We start from the raw sequence: 23,842 nt of genomic DNA, 5'->3' as shown, positions 1-23,842 counted from the left end.
TTGTAGTATTCATAAAACTGTGCCTTGATTCTGGCCTGATTCGAAATGATATCCCGCATGACCAGACAGCAAGTTTAGCTGCACCATCCTCTTCTCTGTGTTGTCTTATTGTGCACGCACCATATGTAGTAAAACTTGCCCAAGCTGAAGAGCAAATCAGCCTGCTAAATAACCCTTATTCAATGTCAATGCATCTGCCTTCCCAGCATTCAGAGTGAAGCACACAGCCTGCAGCAAGTCTCAAGTATTTCTTTTTCAGGTTGAGAGCAAAATAGTGTTTGAGAGTAAACATTTTCTTATTCCCAGGGGTACTATTTTGGCACATACAAATATATTGTAACTCTAAAACAGACATCCTTTTGTAATCTACGCTCATTCCACCTAATAACTCATGCAAATTAAAAGATTCCTCTTCAGAGCCAACAAAAATAACATTCAAACTCCTTCATGACGCACTGACCTAGTGGTATCACGGATCAAAGATCCATGGAGCTGATGTGGAGGGAGGGAGCAAGCTCTTTCTTATACATCGTTTCCTATTTTGTTGGCAATATTTTTACTTGTGTTTATTTGTTGGGAATATTTGCCTGTTTTTAGTGAATAATGTCTGTCACTTATCTGCAGGTCCAGCCTGCCCAATTAATTAAGTTTTCACGCTCGGTCCCTTTCCAGGTTCTATTCGTTATTCAAGTAGTAGACACACAGTGCGCCACCCCCCCCCACCTCATACAGGAGCTGCAAGTGAAATGAGACGGCCTATAACAAGAACTCTTGCATCCTCAAATTTGGTTTAGGTATTCTGGTTCCCGTGTCGTGCAAATACACATCTGTGAGGTCCAAAGTCCTGAACTGTGACTTATTTTCCCTGGCCGGTTACTTCACTTTTCCCTAATGAGTTCTAACTTGGGCACCACAACTGAAAGAGGACTTCCAGATTTGCAGCCCTTCCTCGATCTAGGGATAGGTGGGTGAATGTCAGATTCCTACGATATTGGCGCTTTGCACATAAGTGGTAGATTTTAGCAAAATTCCTATGTTGTGTTGGATCACAATTTGTTGAGAGATATAGTCCACTCGTTATGGATTCATGCCATTAGGTCTTTATTATCACTGTGGGTGCCGTCATGCGTTTCAACCACTAGAGGTCTTTATCAAGGCACAAGGACTGTATACTACAGAGGCACTACGCCACTAAGAAGCACTACTCCGTGCATCCAACCACCACTGGCAACACGCCACATTTGCCTGGACTATATATCCCAACAAATTTTGATCCAACACAACATAGGAATTTTCCTAAAACCTACCACTTATGTACAAAGCGCCAATATCGAAGGAATCTGACATTCACCCACCTTTGCCTTGTTTGGAGCACAGGAACACTGCCCTAACGGATTCCGGCAGCAGGCTGTTTCAACATCACACATATACACGGACGAGTTTGGAGTGGTAGCCACATGTTCCTGTTGCTCTCCCACTTTGTCTAAATCCATCCTAGAACAACCCTGACAGTGAAGCTGTCGGTACCTGCAGATGCGAGAATCTGGAACCAGACAAAGGCTCTGCAGAATGGCATTGTTCCTATGACTTGGTGGGGCCAACTCCCTGTAATGACTTCCGGAACTACTCCCAAAGCGTGCAGTTTGTGACCCCGCGCGGAAATCAAGTAACTGAGGCGAGGCGATACACGAGAAAGGGCCGCTATCCAGACAGTTCCACAGGTCTCTGGTTACTATGGAAACCGATTACAACTTCTGCCACCAGAACCTTGGTTTCCTCTGGGACGGCCTGATCCTCACACTCCCTAGCAGCAGACACGTTTTTATCCTTTCTACTGCCTTTCTACTGCCTTCTTTGACCTCTTTGAAATAGGCTTTTAGGGATATCCATGTTATCCAATTCATAGGTTTTGATGCATTAATTAGATGATCCACATAGAAATAAGTCTACTTAAAAATATAATTCCTGTCGGGAGGACCTCAGTCTCGAGCTTAACGGTTTGCTATGGGAGACGGTTTCCTAAACCAAACATTTGAAGTGCCATGTGTAATTTTTCTAAATTAAGTTGTGCGTTCAAAATAAAAAAAAAAAAAAACTGTAATCTGTACAATAGTAAAACTATTGAAATAATGGCTAGGTTGCTATACTAAGAAATGGAATATGATTGTACAGAAAAACTATGTATGTATTTGAGACAGACATTTTCTTAGAAATATAAAAGAGAAATTAGAATATTTTGTGTGTAATGAGTCAGAGGGGAATGCTGGCAGCCATCGGTTCACTATGAGGGCAGTCACGTGGTCCCCACCGTGGTACATCAGTAGCTTCTACAAATCTATCTGGAGGAAGAGGTCACATCGCCATCAGCCCGCGGGACAATGACTGTGCATACCACTGTATCTGCTGCTAGGAGAGCATGGAGCATAGGTGAGACGAGGGCAGGACCAGCTGTCCTGGAGCGTCATATTCCAGACAAATTCACTTGCACCATTCGATTTCAAGCAATGAGAAAGACAGGCAAGGTCCCTGCCAAGATGGAAATACTACCACCAAGCGAGAGTGAAGCAGGAAAGAAGGGCAAGAGCTGCCACTGCTAGAGCTACTATTTGATGGGGATGCTCTCTGACCTAAGTGGCGTCAAAGCCAAGCAGAGCGAAATAGCAGCGTGTGAAAGGAAACGAGGAGGAAAGCCCAAATACACAAAGATGACCATAGAGAGGAGGAGAGCTGCAAAGGTATTACACAAAGATAGGAGGTACAAATAGTTACATTGCTGATCGGGAGAAAGACGGGCCAGAACCATCTTTGCAAAGGAGCGGATGTCATATTTTCTATTTAAGAACAGGATGTCATTTTGAACAGAAATAATTCACAAAGTAGGCAAAAACAGAGAGCTGAGGCACTTCTAGCATAAGTTGTCTTTACATAAGAGCACTGTCGGATTGAATGATATATGCCGGTAGTGAAGGGGTGAGCATAGGAACAAGAACCAGGGAGAGTGTTTGGAGGACATTAAAACATTTTAACATTGGGAGCCTGAGGCCAGTATTTACATATTTACAAATATCAGCATGGTCTAAGGGCATAATGCAGGAGAGGTGGGTTGGGTGGTTAGTTGAGGTAGGTGGTTGGAGATGTTGGAGATGCTCCTCCCATTGCTATTAGGTGGACCTTTCAGAGTTCCACTGAAATGGCTCTAATGGACGTGGAGATTATTCCAGTGGAATGGGAAAAGGAGCGAAAGGGGCAGGAGATATGGAGGCAGTGGACTGAGGTAGTGGGAGGCAAAACCAATGAATGATTTGCAGATTAGTAGCAGGAATTTACAGAGAGCAAATTAGCATGGAAAGTCATGCAGCGTGGTAAAGGTACGTAGAGGTGAGAGAGGATCTGGGTAGGCTGAAGAGATTGCGTCTCACAAAGGTGAGGATTTTGTTGAGGGGAGCAAAAGGATAGAGGGGTACACCAAGAAAAAGGCTTGTGCAGAAGTCCAGTTTGCTGAGCATAAGTGTAGAGATAAGTGTTTTAGTTCAGTGGCGTGCGAGGTGTGGGAGGATTTTTTCTAATGTTAAGGAGGGTGAGTCTGGATACAGTGGCAGTACCCGTGATGAACTGTTAAGAGTTTCAGGTCCCTTCAAAGAGAACTCCAAGTTTGGCACCCATGGATGCAGGGGTGATGAGGTCAGGGTGAAGAGATGGGAGAGAGGAGAGTGGCAATGGCATTGGAGGCAGGGGGAAATCAAACTCATCTTTGAAGAGTTTAGCATGAGGCAGCGTAGAGCCGTTCAGTGGCGTATGGCAGTTGGTTATTCATTGGGAGATTGCAGGGGTGAAAGAGGGAAATGAGAAGAATATCCGAGTATCGTCAGTGAAGAGGTGACAGTTAAAGATAAGAGAGGAAAAGCGTTTGCCAAGAGAGTAGATAAATAGCATCAAGATAAGTGGGTTTCATTTGGATGAACAACCCGTACAATGAGAATCTGCTACTTTCTTTTATACTAAGTACAGGTACCTAGCATAAACTAAGTACAACCCTGCAAGGGAACCCATATATGCAGAGGCATTGAGCCTAAAGGCTCAGACTGAATTGACAGAAATACTGGTAGAGAGTTTCTCAATGTGGGAGCCAATGATAATAGTCAGGTTTGGTTATGTATGGTACGAAAGGGTAGCCCCTGACGTGATCGCGCCTTGTAGGGGAAGAGCAGAGACAAGCGGCAGAGTGGGTGACATTCGAATCGGCGAGGAACACCACAGTGAGATGCCGGGAGGCTGGCGAGAACGACAATGGGGAAACCGCTGCCCAAGACAAAAGAAGTATCCAGGAGCTGGTGATGGCGACTCGTGGTGGGTGAGACGGCCGCTTAACGACTCCGAGACCATCAAAGCTGGGAGCACGAGTAGCTCTCCGTCACCTGCATCCCTAGACGGTCTTAAGTTATAAAATAGTTTTTGTTAAAACTATTGCGAAAAAGACTGATTTTGAAAGACCGCTCTGTGCCCACACAGAGCAGTCTTTCTTAATCAAACTGTCATGCCCCTGCAACATACGAGTGCGCGCAGGGGCTGACAGGCTGACCAGGACCCGGAAGCAGCGTTGGGGAGAATGGTTAAGTGTATGGGTGCGTGCGAGTTGTGCATCTGTGTGTGTTTCGTTTAGGGGAAGTATTGAGTGCGGAGGGCGGGTGTTTGGCTGAAACCCAGATTTCACGCAAATTCCGTCAGCGGGGGGGGGGGGTGGGGGGGAGGAGTGGGGGATGAGGGCGAGGCAACAATCTTTTTACTTTTGTAGACTGCATAAAATCGGCCGAAAAAAAAGGGTCTTTTTGTTAGGCAACCTACAAAATGCGAAAATAAGACCTAGAACCCCCTTAGATGGTTGCGAGGGGAAGAACGAGATGCCGACAAACATCCAAAACGGGAAAACCAACAGAAAATATCCAAACACGGGCCAAGCCAACATTTCCCTATGCAGATGAAGGTACTGGGGAGAACAGGAAAATAGTACATGAAGAGTGCAACTCGTCCCATTCATAAAGACGAGATACGAGGAATAACGTTTTTTGATTGCCATTGTGAAAGGAGCATAAAGCAATTAACAAATAACCCTGTGAGGAGAATAAAGAGAGAAGGGAGACAATTACCCCTGGGAAGAAGGGAAAAGGTCTTATGAACAAAAAGGCAAAGAGTGAATAAAACACAGCCCAAGCACGGCTTCTAAGGAAAATGATAAGACTATAAAGAGAACCAGATAATAGAAGGATGAGTATAAAAGGGAGAACCTGGAAGTGCGGAAAAACAAAAAGGGGGATCAAGGCCCATGCAATGTAGCCAGGAATGCACTGAAAGACTGTAAAAGGGTCATAAGTGAAGACAAGGCAATGAGAGACTATCTCAAAACAAGCTTTAAGCAGCATGTTCTTAAAGAGAACACCAAGCCCAGAAGTGTTTTACAAGAGCTCATGGATGAGATATCCAGAGCTTACAAAAAAAGGTTGCATTAAGAAACTCAAGTATAAGAGAGGCATTTCCATTCAGAGACGATCAGAAAGAGAAGCCCAGGAGAAGACCGACCTTGATTTTAAGTTGGTTAAACTAGTGGTAGGGCCAGGTAGAGTTAGGTTTGGACCACTTTGGTGGGATTAGACAATATTAAACAATGCGACTGATTATTGTAAAACTTGCATAATAATGCGAAAGACACTTTTCCCCTGGTATATATGCATCATTCTGTTAGGATGACACTGCCTATAATTCTCCACTGGGTAACTCCCAAATTAGGTAGTAGTAGAGCTCAAGCACAAGGAACAAGTTACTTACCTGTAACGTTTGTTCTCCAGCATGGGTCTGGCATGGATTCACATGCTCATGAATATTCCCCGTCGTCAGGCTGGTATCAGTTTCGTTTCTGATCTGTCTTTCTTAGTAGTAACCAATCACTGGTCTCTGGGTCATACTGCCCCCAACCAATGACTGCCCTCTCTCTAAGCCCCGCCCCTGACAGCCATCTTCAGATTTGGTAGCACGTAAAGTGGCAGTATGACCAAGTGAAGAGCCGCAGAGGGGAAGGAGGGAGGGTTCGCATGTGAATCCATGCCAGACCCATGCTGGAGAACAACAGATACAGGTAAGTAACTTGTTCCTTCTCCAGCATGGGGTCTGGCATGGATTCACATGCTCATGAATATAAGAACACATAGCAGTACACACATGCACAACCGCGGGAGGTGGCAAGGCTCAACATTAAGCATCTCTTACCTCCTCACCAGGCTCACCTTAAGCGAACAGGTTGCGCAGCACTGCCTGGACGACTCTGGACTCCTCCCTGGAATCCCGGTCGACGCAGTAGAATCTCGTGAAGGTGTGAGTCGACCTCCACGTAGCAGCCCTGCAGATGTCCAGCAGGGGCACACCAGACAAGAATGCCATGGTAGCAGCGATCGCTCTGGTCGAATGGGCTCTCGGACAGCCGGGCAACGGTCAGTTTGCCAACCGATGACAGTGCATGATGCAGCCGGAGAGCCATCTGGAAATGGAAGCCTTCGAGAGAACCTTCCCTTGGTTTACAGGTCCAAAGTTCACAAACAGCTGTGATGTCTTCCGAAAACTCTTTGTTCGGTCCACGTAGAACTTCAGCGCTCTAGCTACATCCAGCAAGTGCAAAGTCCTCTCGGCCGGCGACTAAGGCGACAGGAAAAAAACTGGTAACACCAAGGGCCCGTTGAGATGGAAGTCTGACGGCACCTTGGGCATGAAGGAGGGGTGCTTCCTCAGAACCACCCTGTCTTGTGGAAAGTCAAGTATGGAGGTTTGCAGGAAAGGGCCTGAATCTCCCATGCATCGTGCAGAGGTGATGGTCACAAGAAACGCTGTCTTCCACGACAGGGACTTCAACGGAGCCGAATGCAGCACCACGTTGAGCTCCCACGCCGGTGCTGGAGCCTTCACCAGTGGGAACGATCGGAACAGTCCTTTCATAAACTCCTTCACCAGGCGATGAGACCACAGGGATGACCGTGCTGCAGTTCTCGTGTATCGGGAAATCGCTGCCAGATGTATCTTGATGGAAGCGTGAGCTAGTCCAGCTTTGGCCAGCGACAGCAAGTACGGTAGCACTTGGGGGGCTGTAATCCGTAGAGGTTTAATCTTCTGTGCATGGCACCAGACAGAGAACCTCTTCCACTTGTGTCCGTAGCACTTGAGAGTTGAGGACGCCCTGGCCTTTGCAAGAACCTCTCTGCAGTCAGCCGGGATATCGTACCCTCCAAACACTAGTGCTGCAGGAGCCAGGCCTGCAAGTTCAGCGACTCCGGAGAGAAGATCTGTGTTCATCGACAGTTTGACTGGCGGGGACGCCGACAAGCCCAGAAGGTCCGGGAACCATATCTGTCTCGGCCACTTCGGTGCGACAAGGACCTCTTGAGTTGGTTGATGAGCCTGCGCAGCAACGGCGGGAACGCATACAGGAACAGGCCGTTGCAGGGGAATGAGAAAGCATCGCCCATGCTCCTCGGCTGGGGGAACCTGCTTGCGAACCTCTGGTACTTGGAGTTTGTCGCCGTCGCAAACAGGTCGATTTGGGGTTTGCCCCATCGCCGGAAGAGATGATCCACTTGATCCTGGCGTAGTTCCCACTCGTGGCACGACCGCAGCTCCCTGCTGAGTGAGTTGGCGATGGTGTTTTTTTTATCCCCGCTAGATGAAAAGGCACCAGGAACATCCCCTGGGCAACGGCCCAGTGCCACAGATCCTGAGCTTCCTTGGACAGGGCTGGGGATCTGGTTCCTCCCTGATTCCGGATGTAGAACATCGTGGTGGTGTTGTCGGTGAAGATCCTCACCACCTTGCCCTTGAGGGACGGGAGGAATGACTTGAGGGCCCAGAACACTGCTCGGAGCTCCAGTATGTTGATCAGGAGCGGCCTCTACTCAGGGAGCCACAGGCTTCTCGCGTGAAGATCTCCGGTGTGCGCTCCCCACCCCTCCAGGGAAGCATCCGTCGTCACTGTCACCTGGTATGCTGGGGTCTGAAAGTCCGTGCCCCCGGCGAGATGCGCGCGGGTCCCCCACCATCGAATTGCATGGCGGAATGCTTCGTTGAGCGAGATCTGTCCGTCGCTTGCGTCCAACGGGCGTCGAGGAACTCCTGCAGAGGACGCATCCGAAGCCTGCACAGGTGCACCAGATAGATGCAAGAGGACATCATCCCGAGAAGGGACTTGATGGACCTCACTCTGGCCACGTCTGTGGCCAGCAGACGCTGTACCTTGCCCAGGGTGTCCTGCGTTCTTTCCTCCGACGGCGAGGCCAACTGCGCTACTGTATCGAGCGTGGCTCCCAGAAACAGCGCGACCTGCGACAGGACCAGGTGGGATTTGGGGAAGTTGATGGAGAATCCCAGGTCCATGAGCAGCCGGACGGTCTTTGCTGTGTGTTCTACGGTGAGTTCCCTTGTCCCTGCTCGGACGAGCCAGTCGTCCAGGTAGGGGTAGACGTGGATCCCCTGCAGGCGCACCCACTGGTGCTAGAGAATTGGTGAACACACTAGGCACCGACGACAATCCGAATGGGAGGGCCTTGAACTGCCAGTGCCGCGCTTGGACTACGAACCTGAGAAACTTTCGGTGTCCTTTTAGGATGGGGATGTGAAAGTACACATCTTCCAAATCCAACGACGATAGGAAGTCGCATTCCTCCAGCTGGCCCAGCACGTGCTGGAGGGTGACCATCCGGAACTTCTGTGCCTTGATGTATTTGTTTAGCCGATGCAAGTCTAGGATGGGACGCCAACCTCCTGTCTTCTATCTGACGAGGAAGTATCTTGAGTACACTCCGGAGCCCCGGAGCCTCTTTGGGACGAGCTCGATGGCTCCTTTCTTGAGCATCGCCCTTACCTCTAACAGTAGTTCAGGGACGTGGTTCTCCTTCCTGGCCACGGGAGGAATTCGGGGGCACTTTTTTAGAAATTCCAGAGTGTGCCCGTGGGCCAGGGCATCCAGCACCCAACGGTCGGTGGAGATGGACTTCCACAGCTGACGAACTTTGTCAGCCGGCCTCCCACCAGGGTGCTTCGGTGGGGGCCCAACGCGACGGCCAGTTCAGTCTTGCTTGGAAGCAGCCTCGCCACCCTGGCCTACCTGGCGATGACGGCGAGATCCCCCAGACATGCCTCGTCCCCTGTAGGCTTCTTACGACGAGGAGCGGGCCGGCTGACGGTAGGTCGAGGAGCCACCGCCGAATCCTTTGGAGGCACCTTGCTTGCCTCAGGAGTTCCGAAAGGGTGGCCGCCGTTGCTGCAGAACTCCCAAGGCCCGAGCCGTCTCTGTGTCGGTCTTGATGGCCTGCAGCGTACATCCACAGTCGTTCCAAACAGATTGTTCCCATTGAAGGGCATGTCCAAAACCTTAACTTGTATGTCCTGGTGGAAATCCGTCGCCTTGAGCCATACCCGCCGTCGAAGGCAAACGCTGTTGCCCAACTGGCGGAAACTGGTGTCGGCAATGTCCATGGCCACATTTATGGTGTGGTCCGATGCCACCTCACCCTCCTGTAGGATCGCCAGGGCCTCTGCCCTCTTGTCGTCCGGGAGGAAGTCCAACAGGGGGCCGATCTTGTACCACAATTCCCTGTCGTAGCAGGCCACAATCGCTAGGGCGTTGGCCGCCTTAATCGTCGTCGCCGCCGACGAGATGCCTTGTCGTCCCACGGCGTCCAGCTTCTTTCCCTCGCCGTTCGGTGGGGAAGTAGAAGATGAAGCCGATGTCCCCCCCCGCTATCTTCTTGGCCGCTGCTGAGACGACCGAATCCGGGGTCGGCTGCGCCCTAAGGCACAACGGGGCGGTGTCGGGGACCCGTTACTTCTTCTCGTACCGGTCCCTCTTGGCAGGTGTCGTGGACGGGTTCTTGAGGAGGGCAAGCCCCTCGTCCCAGATGTCATCCAGCAATGGCACCGTGAGGACCGTCTTCCTCTTGGCCTCGCGCCGTTGGTAGAGGAAGCCTTCCTTTTTTCGCCTCAGGGCAGAGTTGAAAAAGCTTGGATGCCCTGGCAATCATGGCGTGGAAGGAGCCAATCTCGTCGGGCGGGGACGCCTGAGGAATCGGAGACTGGAGGCCAGTCCCGTCGTCACCGCCCTTGTCATCCGTCCCCGTCGTGGCCGTGTCCGTTCCCGTGTCGTCCCTCGGGATCGGCGAAGGCGACAAAGGCTGAGAAGGCCTTGTGGGCTGAAGGGGCACTGGATGAACTCTCCTCCTCTTGTTCGGAGAGCTTCCCGAAGGACCCGGTACAGCCAGGAGCGACGGTTGTTCCTCCACGGGAACCTCGTCGTCCCAGCCCCACGGAAGGAATCCCGAGGAGGGGGACGACGAGAGTGAGGGTGGCAACGACGAGGTTCCAGTGGAGGAACAACCATCGTCGTTGCCACCCTCACTCTCGTCGTCCCCCTCCTCGGGATTCCTCCCGTGGGGCTGAGCCTCTTCCAAATTCTCGGCCAGTTCCTCCTCGGAGGTTGTGTCCGTAACGGTCACCACCCCACCCTCTTTCCCCACCGGGGTCTTCACGGGAGTCTTCTCGATGGGCTTAAAAGAGGATTCCCTCCGCGGAGGCAGGGAAACTCTAGGCCCCGAGGTCGCCTCCACTGGGATAGCCTCCACAGGCTTCGCCAGGGCCGCAGCGACTCCCTCGATAGAGGCCTTAGCCGGATGGATCAAGGCCTTTGCCGCCTCGGGCGCGCTTGAGGCCTTCACCTTAGGGGGAGGGTCACCGCGTCGCTCCCCCTCGGCCAGTTCCTCCGAGATCGACCGGGGCCTCTCCAGAATCTTAGCCGGGTTCTCGGATTTCCTCTTCCCCGAGCCAGAGCGTTGGGTTGCGCTTGATGGCGTCGGAGAGGGTGCGCCCTACCTGGCAGCCGAGGAGCCAGACCGTTCGGCGCTCCCAGTGCCCGCGGACTCGCGGTGTTTTGCCTTCTGTTGGGCCCCCGTCGCCGGGACGTCCTCATAGGACTTAGAAGACCGCTCGGACTTCTTCTTCTTCTTCTCACTTGCCTTCCAGCCAGTTGGAAAGACGGGTCCGGCGATCCCTCATCGTCCGATCCGTCAAGTTAAAGCAAAATGCACAGTCCTTCTCCACGTGCGTTTTGTCCTCGTGGAAGCAGTAAAGGCATTTCGAATGCTCGTCCTCCTTGAACACATCTTGTAGGTTGCATCCAGGGCAGATCCTGAACAGTTTGCCGTGAGTCGAGCTTCCCTTCTCCTGGGCCATGTTCTTCTCGTCCACGAGGTAGGATTCAGAAACTTCTGGAATCTTCAAAGAAGCGTAACTCGACGAAAACTTCAACCTTGAGGGGGGTAGATAAATCCGAAACGGGTCCCCGTTGATCGGAAGTAGAAACGGTGGAGCTTGACGCTCGATTAAACTGAAAAAATGAGATAAATCGCTTTGAAAAAGCACAAAACGCAGTAAAAGCTCGAGAGCTATAGCACGAGGACTCCCAACACTTGAACGTGCGATAAAAATCTGAGGATGGCTGCCAGGGGGCGGGGCTTAGGGAGAGGGCAGTATGACCCAGAGACCAGTGATTGGTTATTACTAAGAAAGACAGATCAGAAACGAAACGGATACTGATTTTTTCTTTACCGAGGAATCCCAGCCTGACGACGGGGAATATTCATGAGCATGTGAATCCATGCCAGACCCCATGCTGGAGAAACTGGTTTACTGGGGTTTTACCTCCCACTATCTAGTGAGTTGGACTCCCCTGTCGTCTCCTGGGTACCCCTTGTCCAACTTGTTCCCCATTTACTTATGAACTCCCCTCATTCCTCATTAAAGGAGCCCACGTCATCATGAACTACATGTGTTAGCTTTTCCATTATAAATAGGTCCCAGACCTTTTGTAGCCAGTCTTCCTTGTCCAGGACGGATCTATGCTATGTCAACAAATGACATTTCAGAGAATGCTTTTTTACCAAAACCTTTTTAATGGAAAAATATTGATTTCTTTTTTTTTATTTGGTGGGTGGACTTTTGGAAGTCGTCCATCTGCAGTGTTACTTCATCCTGCCTCCTCTCCAATTCCGCTATCCTCATGTCCATCTGGGTTTCCAGGGTTCTGAGGGATGTCTGATTATATTCGACTTCCTGTAGTCTTTTGTCCATGTCATCTATTCTCACATTTATTCCGTCAACTTGTCCTCCGATATCTGCCCTCATCACTCTAATCTCCTCTAGGAGGGAGGCAATGTCTCTCTTGGTGGACATTGCATCGCCCCTTGCTTCCGACATGTTGGGTATCGTCCTCATTTCTGATACTCAAAGCGCTCTAGTTGTGCTTTCCAGTCCATGCAGAGGTCAATCGCCCCGAAGGATTGGGGGGCTCGTGGCCCAGCAACTGACGCCTAGTGATGTTCAGTTCTTGTTGATTTCAGGGCCCTATTCCCCTACTTCCGTGGAGCCAGGCATCGTCGAGTGCCTTTGTTGCTGCCTTTGCACACTAGGGGTGTCACGGTATTAGTTTTATGACGGTATGATAACCTTCTTGCCAAATGACGGTATATCATGGTTATCGCGGTATAGCAGGTGGAGTTAACTAATCTTAACAAATATTTTTTAAAAGGTCATAAATTGTCAGATTTATCATCCCAAACAAAATCAGGCACCCAGGGCCAGAATTGGGGTTTTCAACATACTTTCCACTGAAATGCCACCCCTTGCTTCCACCAAACACAAGTGTGGAGAGGAGATGAGGGGGCGGGGGGAGCACTGCTGCGACTGGCAAAGCAAACTGAATAGCTTTTCTTAAGTGGTCATTTAGGCTTTTAGCTCCCCCACTGGCTACTGGTGAAGATGAACATGTTGCCATCTTGATAACCTGCATGCCACAGATCAATGTAGGCTGATGGTAGCATATGCTTGTGCGCATACACACACACACACACGCACGCACACACTCTCTCTCTCTCTCTCTTTACGTTACAGCCTTCAGTTTACTTGCGGGCCAAAAGGTGTTCAGTATTCACGGACATGTTACCCTTTGGTATGGCAGCAGGGAATACCCACATAGCTGAGTGAATCTAGCAGTGTGACTTATAATATGTAAATTCATTGATGGAACCAGGGAAATCCCCCATTGTGATATGTTTAGCAAACATTATCCATTATAAATATATAAACCCCAAAGCCGCCATCCCAAAGTAAACCCTTTTCCTTTTTTGGCACTGTATTTATTCTTCCTATTGCTAACATATTGATTTTATGTCAGGCACGTGTGGTTTATGGAATGGCATTAAAAACTGCTCCAACTAAAACTACTTGGCAGACGGCACATCCAACAGTGCAAGACCAAGACTGTGCACCACTTGCTTACTGCAGCCTTTCCAAATCAGATTGAAAAGCACACTTAACGGTATAAACGGTATACCGGTATAAACAATGTGATGGTTATTATTGTTCAATTAAGTGGTTCACGGTATCTTTAACGGTATACCGTTATACCGTTACATCCCTATTGCACACGATCTGGTCGGGGCCTCTGGATGGTCGCTGTGAATGGAGGGGGGCTTGTGGATGTGGGGGAGGGTCTCGTGTGGTGGAGCCCCCTCTATGTCCTACGTTACTAAGGGCTGGTCGCTGCCAATTCTTGTGTACTCCTCCATACCCCAAGCTCCCAACAATCGGATCCTTGATAGGGCAGGCACACGCCCCAGGAAGGAGTCCCGGGGGCCTTCACCCCGGGCTCAGTCTGCACTCCGCTGTTATCCTGGCTTTGGCGATAGCTCCCGGGCTTGTGTGGATTCACTTCAGGCCTGCTTCTCTTTTCCCTCGTCTTCTCCGAGTCTCCAGGCGTGGTGGGGATGCGTGTCCCCCCTGGGCTGCACACTTAGGACTACAGTTGAGTGGTGACTTTGCCCCCTCCTTCGCCTCACTGCTTATCTCCACAGATTTGGAGGCACCCTCAGTGCTTGTTCAAGGCCTGATCCCTCCTGGGTTATTTTCTCCCTGCACCAAGCCGGGGCACGCTGTACCCTGTTGGATGTTCCTTTCCTCTGTTGTTTTGGCCAGTGAAAGTGACCCGTGCGAACTTGCCCGCTGCAGGTGGGCGATGGGAGAGGCCCCGCGGGAGCTGCAGTTCCAATGCTCTTTATTTCGCCCTCCCCGGTCGACGCTCTTCTGGGGCCGTGGGAGGCTGCTTTGTGTGATCTGGAGCATGCTCCGATCTCGTACCGCAAAGAGAGGGGAGCCCCTCCCCCGGCAGGGCGGTGCACCAAGCCGCCCCGGCCACCCAGGTGACAGTCGAGGTAAGGACCTCCTTACCTCCCTTGCGGTCCTTCTATGGGTAGGGGTGGTCCTTGCCCAACGAAGAGCACTGTGGGGGCACACCAGCGCCCGCGACCCCGCCTTCCGCCCCAGAGGGATTGTAGAGTGGAACGGGAGGAGGGATTTGCCATAACCCAGGCTGTGAAAGGCTAACCCCCGAAGGGGCTAATGACGTCTCTGCTTATCCCACCAGAGATTAGCGTTCACCGCCTGGGCTCTGGTGAATCCCTCCTCCTGTTCCGCTCTACAATCCCAATTTGGACGGGTCTCTCCTGCTGTGCGTGTGGCTCCACGCCGCAGCCAGGCCACGTAACGTTTTTGAGTTGTAGGCACTGGACACACTATTCAGTTGTTCTCCACAACGACTTTGGGGTTTTGTCTCTGCTTTCGCCCCCGGGTGCCCCTGCTGGTTCTCTATATGGGGCAGAGGGGCACGGTTTTGTGGGTGAGGGGTGCAGCAAAGTGGGGGCTCATTCCACTTTCGTCGGTCTCAGGCGGGAGGTCTACACAGCTGCTTCCATCATTCGCGTGCCCCCTGGTGGCCTCTACTTGTTATACTTTTAAAGACTGAATCCTTTTCTTATCCACTCCTTCCCTAATCTATTGCATGAGTTCTCTCAGGAGCAGAAGAGGGGACCCTAGTGGTCTAGGTGTCAGCTGTAAGCAGGTTGAGATAGGGTTTAGTTGCAGGCAAAGTCCGAGTTCCTGAGGAAGTCTCTTCAAACAAGTAAGTATTTCACTTTAGAGTTAGTTAGGGTCCAGGGACTTCAGAGAAGACACCCTAGGAGGATTCTAGCAGTGGTCCTAGGTGAACTGCACGAGAGGACTCCCAGTGACAGAAAACACTGCAAAAGCTATACAGAAATCACACAGGCTTAAAGTAAGTAAATACCCCAGTCAACACAGTACCTCAGCACAGAAGAAGAGTTTGTAGCAGGAAGATTTCACGATCTGCAGCCAAAAACCTAGGACCATACCTGGGATACGATTTATAGCATTACCTTCCATGGGAGGCTATCCACATTGGCTATGAAGCACAAGGGTGTGTCACCACTATACCCCCTTGATGTGGATTAGTGGGGTTGTTAAAATATGTTTTGTGGTGATGCCTAAGAGTTCAGATGTATTGGGCGGAACCTGGATTAAAGAGATGACTGGAGTAGGGTTGGAAATACACACGTTACTGGTTTTGTTGGGTATTCCCTCGAGAGATATAGAGGAATCTAGATTTCCCAGAATGTGGGAAGCATTGCTGAGAGCAGGTAGACAAGCATTTGCCCAAAATTGTCAGAAGGTCCTGGGTGGTATCCAGTAATGTTACAATTATACACTCGTGACCGAGGAGGACATAAAGAGGGTCACGGAAGAACTGCTGGAAGGGCACAGGGGCACTATGTAGTGCTTCAATGTCTAAATGGGGGGGCTGTATGGAAAGAATGTATGTAGGTAGTAGAAAAACAGTTTGGGGGTTCAAAAAGGGGAGAGTGTGAGAACCAGGCCAGGAGGGAGGGGGGGCTAAGATACTCTGGTGATTCAATCTCTTTGGAGGAGATGGAGCCAGACAGGGCTGGATGCCAAAGGGTGGGTGGGAGGGGAAGAGGGGTTTTCTCTGAAAAGGTTATTGTTTTACAGCAATGGTGTTGAGTGTTGACCCAGTTCAAAGGATCCAGAACAGGTTTTTGTCTCAGGAGTGAGGGGAACGAAGGGTCACAGGGGAAGCAAGGAGATGTCTGGCCAACATGAGATGTGTATAGGCTCCCACAATGCCCAGGGCCACAACTCACCCGCTAAAAGATCTATGGTGCTACGTGAATTTAAGAGGTCCAACCTCGATTTGATGTGTCTACAGGAAACACAATGGAAAAGGGGAGGGGAACCCAGACTAAGCTCCCGGGAGGTCAGGCAACTGATTACGGCCTCATATGTTAATAAGAGGCATGGGGTAGCGGTCTTGGTGTCGGCTATGTTGAGCTTTGCGATTGATGAGGTTCTGGCTGACCCAAATGGGCGGCACGTGATTGTGAAAGGTCTGCTGCAGGGAGCTAAATTCACGATAGACTCAATATACACCCCAAATGTACATTAAGTAATTTCTGGGAGAAAGTCAGAGATGAATAGATTTGCAGAGGGTCAACTGCGGGCGGGAGGGGACTTCAATATGGTGTTGGACCCACTGAGGGACTGCAAGGGGATAGGCGGGGTACGAGGGAATGTAACCAATCCAAGGTAATCAGAGCGGTTTGAAAGGGTTAATGAGGTATTGGGACTATGATTCCCTCCGCCCGGTGCCAGCTGGGGATATTCCCTACACCTACTATTCAGCAGTCCACGATTCCTTCTTGAGAATAGACAATCCTTGTGGATAGAGATAAAATATTATGGCGTCAAGTAGTACTGGTGCCGTGCTTGGATCATGACATGATCGCAATAACAGTCGATACGGGATATGAAGATGCCCCGAGTGAGCTGGAGGTGCAATTACTTCCTGCTTAAGGATAAAGAGGTCCAACAGGAGCTGCTAAGGGGAATCGAGGAATACTTCTTGTTTAATGACACGGGGGAGGTGGTAATCCAGTTGGTCTGCGGCGGTTTCACGGCTTCTGTTCTTAAACCAGAAATATCATGGGAAGGGATAATATCAGGGAAACCTTCAACCTGATCCATGGAGTACAGACAGTAGGGCTGGACTCATGCCTAGTGACGCTTGACTTGGAGAAGGCCTTTAATAATGTTGCGTGGCCATTCACGATGCAGGTGCTGAGGAAGATGGGGTTGGGAATGTATTTCCTGCAACGGGTGACGGCACTGTACAATAGGCCCAGGATCAGGGTGCGGATAAATGGGGGGCTTACAGAGTCCTTTGAACTTACGAGAGGCACCAGACAGGGTTGCACCCTCTTCCCGCTACTGTATGTCCTCGCATTGGAGCCCTTAGCAATTGCAATACGGACGAACGACCAGATCAAGAGATTAATGGGGGGTAGGGGAACTGGAATGCACAATGTCATTGTTCGCCGACGATGTATTGGCATACCTCACAAATATACAGGTCTCTCTCCCAGCACTAATGTCCCAGATAGCAGAGAACAGTCTTTTGTCGGGGCTCGCAATTTACGAGGGGAAATCTGCCATACTGCTGCTATTAGCATGGAGCCCGCTCCTAGACACAAAAAGAAGTTCCTTGGGTTTGAAGGTCCACCGGGAATGCATTAGATACTTGGGCATATGCTGCCAAGATATAGTGGGCATTTGGATTCCCAGACATTCTAAAGTATTATCAAGCGGCACACATTAGAGGGATGTTGGAGCATATGAGGGAGGACTTAACGACCTACTGGACCTATCTGGAGGATCTGATAGTCCATCCCCTGAAGGTTAGAGATTATCTCTGGTACCCACCAAGGTTAATTTTGGAACTAATGAGATCCCACCCTACGCTGGGAGTCTTTTGGTCCATTTGGAAAGATTCAATTGCAACACGCGGGTACACATCATGGCCCTCCCCAATGTCCTCAATTTGGGGGCCTGCGTTTGAATTGGGGTGCCAAGGCTTCACGTACTTACAGAAGTGGTCAGATGCAGGTTTGAAGCGGGTGGGGCAACTTTTCAAGGGGATGGGGAGAGCTTCCAGGAATGGGATAAGGTGCATGACAGGCTGGGAGAGGACTCCATCATAATCATTGACTGGTCCTAAGTGGGGGTAAGGGTGGTCAAGAGAACTAACATCAGTGGAAAAGGTCCTGGACCAATCAGTATCATGGAAGGAGTACTGTCCAAATTGTACACGCAATGAACGGAACCCACTTACAGGGGAGGCAAACTTACCAGAGATACTGGGAGGAGAAGGTGGGGGTTGGGGGGAGAAATCACTGAGGAGGAATGGTTGCAGATATACAGAGTGGTCTTCCAGGGAGGGCCATTCACCACCTCAATGGAGCATAATTTTAAAATGTTAATAGGCTGGCATAGGGACCCAGTGAAATTGTCTAAAATGTTTCAGGGGGTATCCCCGTTTTCCCCATGGGGGTGTGGTAGTCAAGGAACCCTGTCACATATGTGGTGATGGAGCCCCAAAGTGCAGGTTTATTGGAAAGAGGGGTTCAGCTGGATGGAAGAGGCAACGTGAGTGGGGTTGGACCTGGACCCTCTGCAACTGCTAGTAGGGAACCCGCAAAAAGGTAGGCAAGAACAGACTCCTGAATATGTGGGAAGCCATGTTAAGAGCGGGGAGACTGGCTATAGCCCAATGGTGGAAAAAGGAAACGCTCTCTACGAAAGAGGTGTGTGAAGGGAAAGTACAAAGCATGATGCTCATGGAAAAGCTCACCGCAGTGGTGAATGATAGAATGGCGGAATACCATGACGAATGGTCAGCCCTACTGCTCAAATGGGGGCTGGAGGAGAGCAGCCAAGTTGACTAACCCAGAGGAGGGGGCATATGGTGTGGGGAAGATTGTCATGCCAAGGAAGCGGCAGCGGGAAGACCCAGGATGGGAGCCGAAGAGGAGTTTGTTCAGACAGCATAATGACCTTCGGAACAGAGACATTATCGGCGAGACCTTGAACCATTGTACAAAAAGTGTGGTTAATAAGGAGCGTTAGGGAGGGAGGGAAGAGGGGATCTAGTCTGTCATTGGCATTTAACGCTTTCTATGTAAGTGTTTGATACTAGGAAAATGTCTGGATCTCTTAAATGCTAATTAAAAAAAGGCAAAAAGAAGTATAACAAGTGTTTGAAAGTTATTTTTGAAACAGTTGGTTGGTAACTGTCACTCAGAGTTACAATGGTTCCTACTTACCTTGACTTTGTTTTACTAATCTGAAAAGTATAGATCAGGTTAGTTTACTCACCTGTTAATTGGTTGTGCCTCTTCCCCAAAAGTAATGCTGTTGGCTTCACTTTACTATTTATTTAAGGAACTAAATGTAAAAGTATACCAACTGGGTCTTGCTTCCCCTGACCTGCCGTTTAGCGGGTCTTGGAAAAGTCTGCCTTAAGTTTTGTTAGGGAGAATTCTCAGAAATGTGCTAATTCCCTCCACCTTAGAGACCCCCAGCAACTTTGCTGGATTTTGAGGACTTGATTTTTTTTTTTTTTAACTTTGTTTATTTTAAATCAAGGCAGGATGGCAATTACAAACATTATAAGCAGTGATTATTTAGGCATATTGATCCCCAGTCCTTTATTCCCCCCCCCTGAGTTTCCTCCCTCCCTCCTCCCTTTGGTCCCTCTGTCCCTTAGGCCTTGTAGGCGGAATCTTCCCTCCTGGGCTGTCCAGTTTGCGCCTCAGCGTCTATGTATCTTCCTCAGGGATCTCTTGGGTTTTCAGGATCCAGCGGGCCCTGGTAGGTTTATAGGTCAGGGCGGGGAAGCGCTGGTCGAATTCCAGCACTTGGGCCCAGATATTCTGGAAACGATGGAGTTCCCGCTTGTGCTGCCGTCACCTTCTCCGCTACCAGAATGTCCCAAAGTTTGGTCCACCATTGGGCTATTCGAGGGCCTTCTGGGGTTTTCCAAGCTCGGGCCACCACCGTTTTCCCTGCTAGTAGGCAGTGGGTTAGTAGTTTCGCTCTGGTCCCGGAGCGCGGGTAGGTCCCGGGGATTGGAGCTCCCAGCAAAACTGGTTCTGGTTCCAGGGGAACCGTTGTTCCGGTAATTTGTGTGATGGACCCCAGGCATGATTTCCAGAATTGTTGGACCTTTGGGCAAGCCCACCACATGTGGAAGAAGGAGCCTGGGTAGCCGCATCCTCTCCAACAAGAATGATCCACCTGGGGGTTCATATGGTGAAGTCTGAGGGGCGGGTAGTACCACCGCAGCGTGATCTCTATTGGTAATGCAGGTGGACGAGGTGTGTGTTCTGGTCCATATGTCCACCCAGGTTTGATCCTCTATTGGGTGACCCAGGCCCTCCTCCCATTGGGCCATGCAGCGGGTTTTTGTGGTCAGGAAGTCACTTAGGAAGCGCCTGTATAGGGTGGATACTCTGCCGCGGGTTGGAAGGTCTCCCAGAGTGAGTTCTAGGGCAGTAGGAGGGTGTGTCGCTGCTTGCAGAGTTTGGGGATGTGAGCACCAGTGGCGTAATTGAACGTAGGTGAATCTATCCCTTTCCTGGAGTTGGAATTCCTCCTTGCATTGGGCGAATGTGAGAGGTCCCCCCCCCCATATCTCCACCCCATGTACAGCTGGTCTATGGTCTCCAGCCCGCCCTTAATCCAGTTACGAAAATTGTGAGGATTCGTTCCCGGTGCGAACGTTGGATTATGGAAGACCGGGGAGCGTGGGCTCAGTCCTCTTGGCACTCCCTTTCGTTTTAGCGCCCAGTCCCAGGAGCTAAGGGTGTGTTTGGTTGATAGCAAGAGATCTCCCCATTGAGTCCTGAGGGGGGGTGGGATGTGTGGTAGAAATTGTAAGGGTAGGGGCACTCGTGATTGTTCCAACTCTACCCATCTAGGGCGGTTTGTCGTATTTTGCCATGCCTAGACCTGTGCCAATTGAGCTGCCACTCTGTAGGCCTGAAAGTCTGGGACCCCCAATCCTCCCAGTTTGGAACTCCCCAGCATAGTTCTGAGAGGGATTCTCGCTTCTTACCTTTCCAGATAAAGTTCAGCATTTTTCTCTGGATCCCTCGAAGAGTTGGTGTGGGGATCGCTACTGGTAGGGAGGCACAGGCGTATAGGAACCTCGGAAGGAGGTTCATCTTGCATGCAGTGATGCGCCCGAGCAGTGAGATTTCTTGGGTCTCCCAGCGTTTCAAGTCGCCTTCCAGTTCTTTAAAGAGTCGGGGGAAATTGGCTTTGTATGTGTCTCTTGGGTCAGCCGGGATGTGGACCCCTAGATAGGGGATGGCTCTTTTTTCCCATGTTATCGGGCACATTTTAGTCAGTGGTTCCCTTCTGTTGGGGTGAGGCCGATACCCAGGGGGGATGATTTATCGAAGTTTATGGTGAGGCCTGAGACCTTGTAGTGATACACAAAATTGCAACTTTGCCAATCAGGGCTTTAGATGACAGCATTAGCCGCTGAAAGCCAATAGTGTATTCAAAGTATGTGCCAAAAATGCTGACAGTAGTCTGTTGTAGCACTTCCATTATGCAGTAGTGAGCTACAAGGAATATGCAGGCCTAGTAGGAGTGATAGGTCACATTATGCAGGCAGGGCGAGGGCCCCGAACTCTGTAGCTAATAGACAATATTGGAGTGTTTGGAACATTATGGCACCTATATAGCGCTTAAATAGCCAGTCTTAAGCGCTATGAACACTAAACTATGAGTGCATGCCTTTTAGAGCTTGCTCTAATAGGGTTAATACATCTCGGCTTCCCTTAGAATATTCTGCCTCTCTAACGGTAGCCCTGTAAACTAATCTCCCTTTCTCTGGGAAGGCACTGATAAGACATTCCTGAGCTTTCGCGCAGATGGGCTCCAGGGAGGGGCTCAGAAGAAGGAGCACAGTGGAAATTTACAGAGCTGGGTTTTTCCATGAGCCAGCCTATATTTTGCACAGGGAAAGTTCTGGAACTGGGCGTCATGGACAGACAGCACAAGATTATAAAATATGCATGCTCACATGACTCAGGTGGGAGATCGTCCTGTGGACTTGGTTCGAGCAAGATCAAGTGCCCGGAATTGGAGCTCTGACGGCACCCAGCAGCGCTGTCCTCTGAGCGGGGCTTGTTACAGCTAGCTTATGAGGGCCAGGGTCTCCCAGTGCTGATTGAAGGGGCGTAAGACTGTGTTTCTCTATGTTTCTCTATGTTTTTCTAAGTTCTATGTTTCTCTATATTTTGCATTTCTCTAAGTTTTGTGCTTTGTAATCTTCTCTAACTTGAATCCCAAAATGTATATGAAATTCACTGTTTAGAATAAATACTAAAACTTATTGAAGTTGTCATTTGTCACTAGCATGAGTTCACTACTCAGCACAATAGAACCTGTATTTTGGGCTGAATTGGGTATTTTTTGCTCTCAAAGGGCTGGCCCCGAGGAAGATTTTGCCCATATCAAGACATTTGGTGGCAGCTTGGGGATTTGTGCAGAGCAGTGCCTTGCTGTGAAATGACAAATTGTGTGAGAGAACACAGTGCAGAGTGAGGAGCAGGCTGTCGCATTTCCTTGGTGGTCTCACTGCAGCTCTGAGACTTCAAAAGACAGCAGCGTTGTGTCGGCTTGCCGTGGCCGATAGCTTGTGTGGTTAAGACTCCCTTCAGTAAATCAGTCGTGACTGATTTATTGCTTGGGAATGGAGCCAGGGAGTACAAGGCGATAAACAAGCGGGAAATGGGTTTGTTGAAAGCGCTCCGATGAATGGTCAAGAAAGATGTATGTTCAATTAGGAAAGAATTTTATCATGCGGTTTCCCCAGTTTAAAGTTGTAATTTGAAATGCAAAGTGAGACGGAGTTCTCAACTCTATTCTGTCATGAGGGCAGGGAAAAATAATTGCAAGGATTTGCCATGCAAATTGTGAACAGTAATCTAACCATTGACTCAGCCCCAGTGTGCTAGCGAGTGGGGGGCTGTAATGTACGGAGGCGAAGGTTCGCTTTTTAATGTATGCTTTTGAAGTGGTGACATTCCTGAAGATAACGTGGGGAATGAGCCGTGTTTAGGAGAAAGAGTAACATCTGTGCTGAGAGCCTAGAGGGTTTGTTTTTCTTTTGGCAACTGTAAATTCCATGTGCTGGTGGCGAATTCTGTTTAAAGGAAACACACTAAAATGGTTATATTGCATTTTAAGCTGTGCCATGCTTATAATGGGTGAGAGACTCACTTAAAAAAGAAAGTGAGTGATGTTATTTGGATTTTCGATTTTTGTGTATTGATTTGAAATTGCAGAATCAGTTTGCAATGGTTTGGGGGGAAAAAACAATTTATATTTTTCTAAATTGCCTCTAAATTGCCCATGGAGTATTTTTGACTGTTCCCACGCTATGCCATGGATTTGGACTGTTGCCTTATAAGTGATGCATGTTTTGGAAATAGTGACCCGTTAACTGTGATACATGGTGAAAAATGTTGTTGACACATTTAACAGCCCACAAGCAATATAGAGTGTGGGTTGCTCTTGCAGGAAAAAAAAACGTGTAGGGAGCTGCACTAAACATGGCATTTTTTAAATGCACTGAAATAAGTGGTTATATTCTGGCAATGGTACAACAGAATGAAAAATCTGTGTGTGATAAGACAGCACAAAGATTTAGTGGGTTGTGGGTTCTTTTGAAAGATCGCACATTGCATTGGAGAGCTCGTGAAGCCAAACTACAAGGTTACGAGGAAAAAGAAGAGAAAAAAAAACGTATGCTTTTAAATGGGACATTAATCAGTTCAAAACAGGCTAAAAGACGCTTTGACATTTTGCAAAATTACATGGAGTAGAATCTGATGACAAGAAAAAGTGCCTCTTTTGAAAATAAGAATCTTGCTGTGTGTGCAGAGCTTGTGCCTTGAAGATAACTTGCACTGTCTTGGGCGAGGTGCGCGAAGAAAAAAAAAAACTGTTGGAGGAAGGCAGACAAAAGCAGAATACTGCG

At 49.6% G+C, this 23,842-nt stretch overlaps 1 protein-coding gene across 6 annotated transcripts in view; it reads right to left on the bottom strand.

Moving 5' to 3' along the window:
* Positions 1-23,842, bottom strand: part of LOC138528604 (zinc finger protein 585A-like) — a 512,079-nt gene that overhangs the window by 175,110 nt on the left and 313,127 nt on the right. The gene's annotated exons all lie outside the window — the stretch shown is intronic.

This window comes from Ambystoma mexicanum, chromosome 7q (genome assembly GCF_040938575.1).
Source record: "Ambystoma mexicanum isolate Mex_15411 chromosome 7q, UKY_AmexF1_1, whole genome shotgun sequence".
Classification (NCBI taxonomy): Eukaryota; Metazoa; Chordata; class Amphibia; order Caudata; family Ambystomatidae; genus Ambystoma; species Ambystoma mexicanum.
This window is presented reverse-complemented; position numbering and strand designations above follow the sequence as displayed.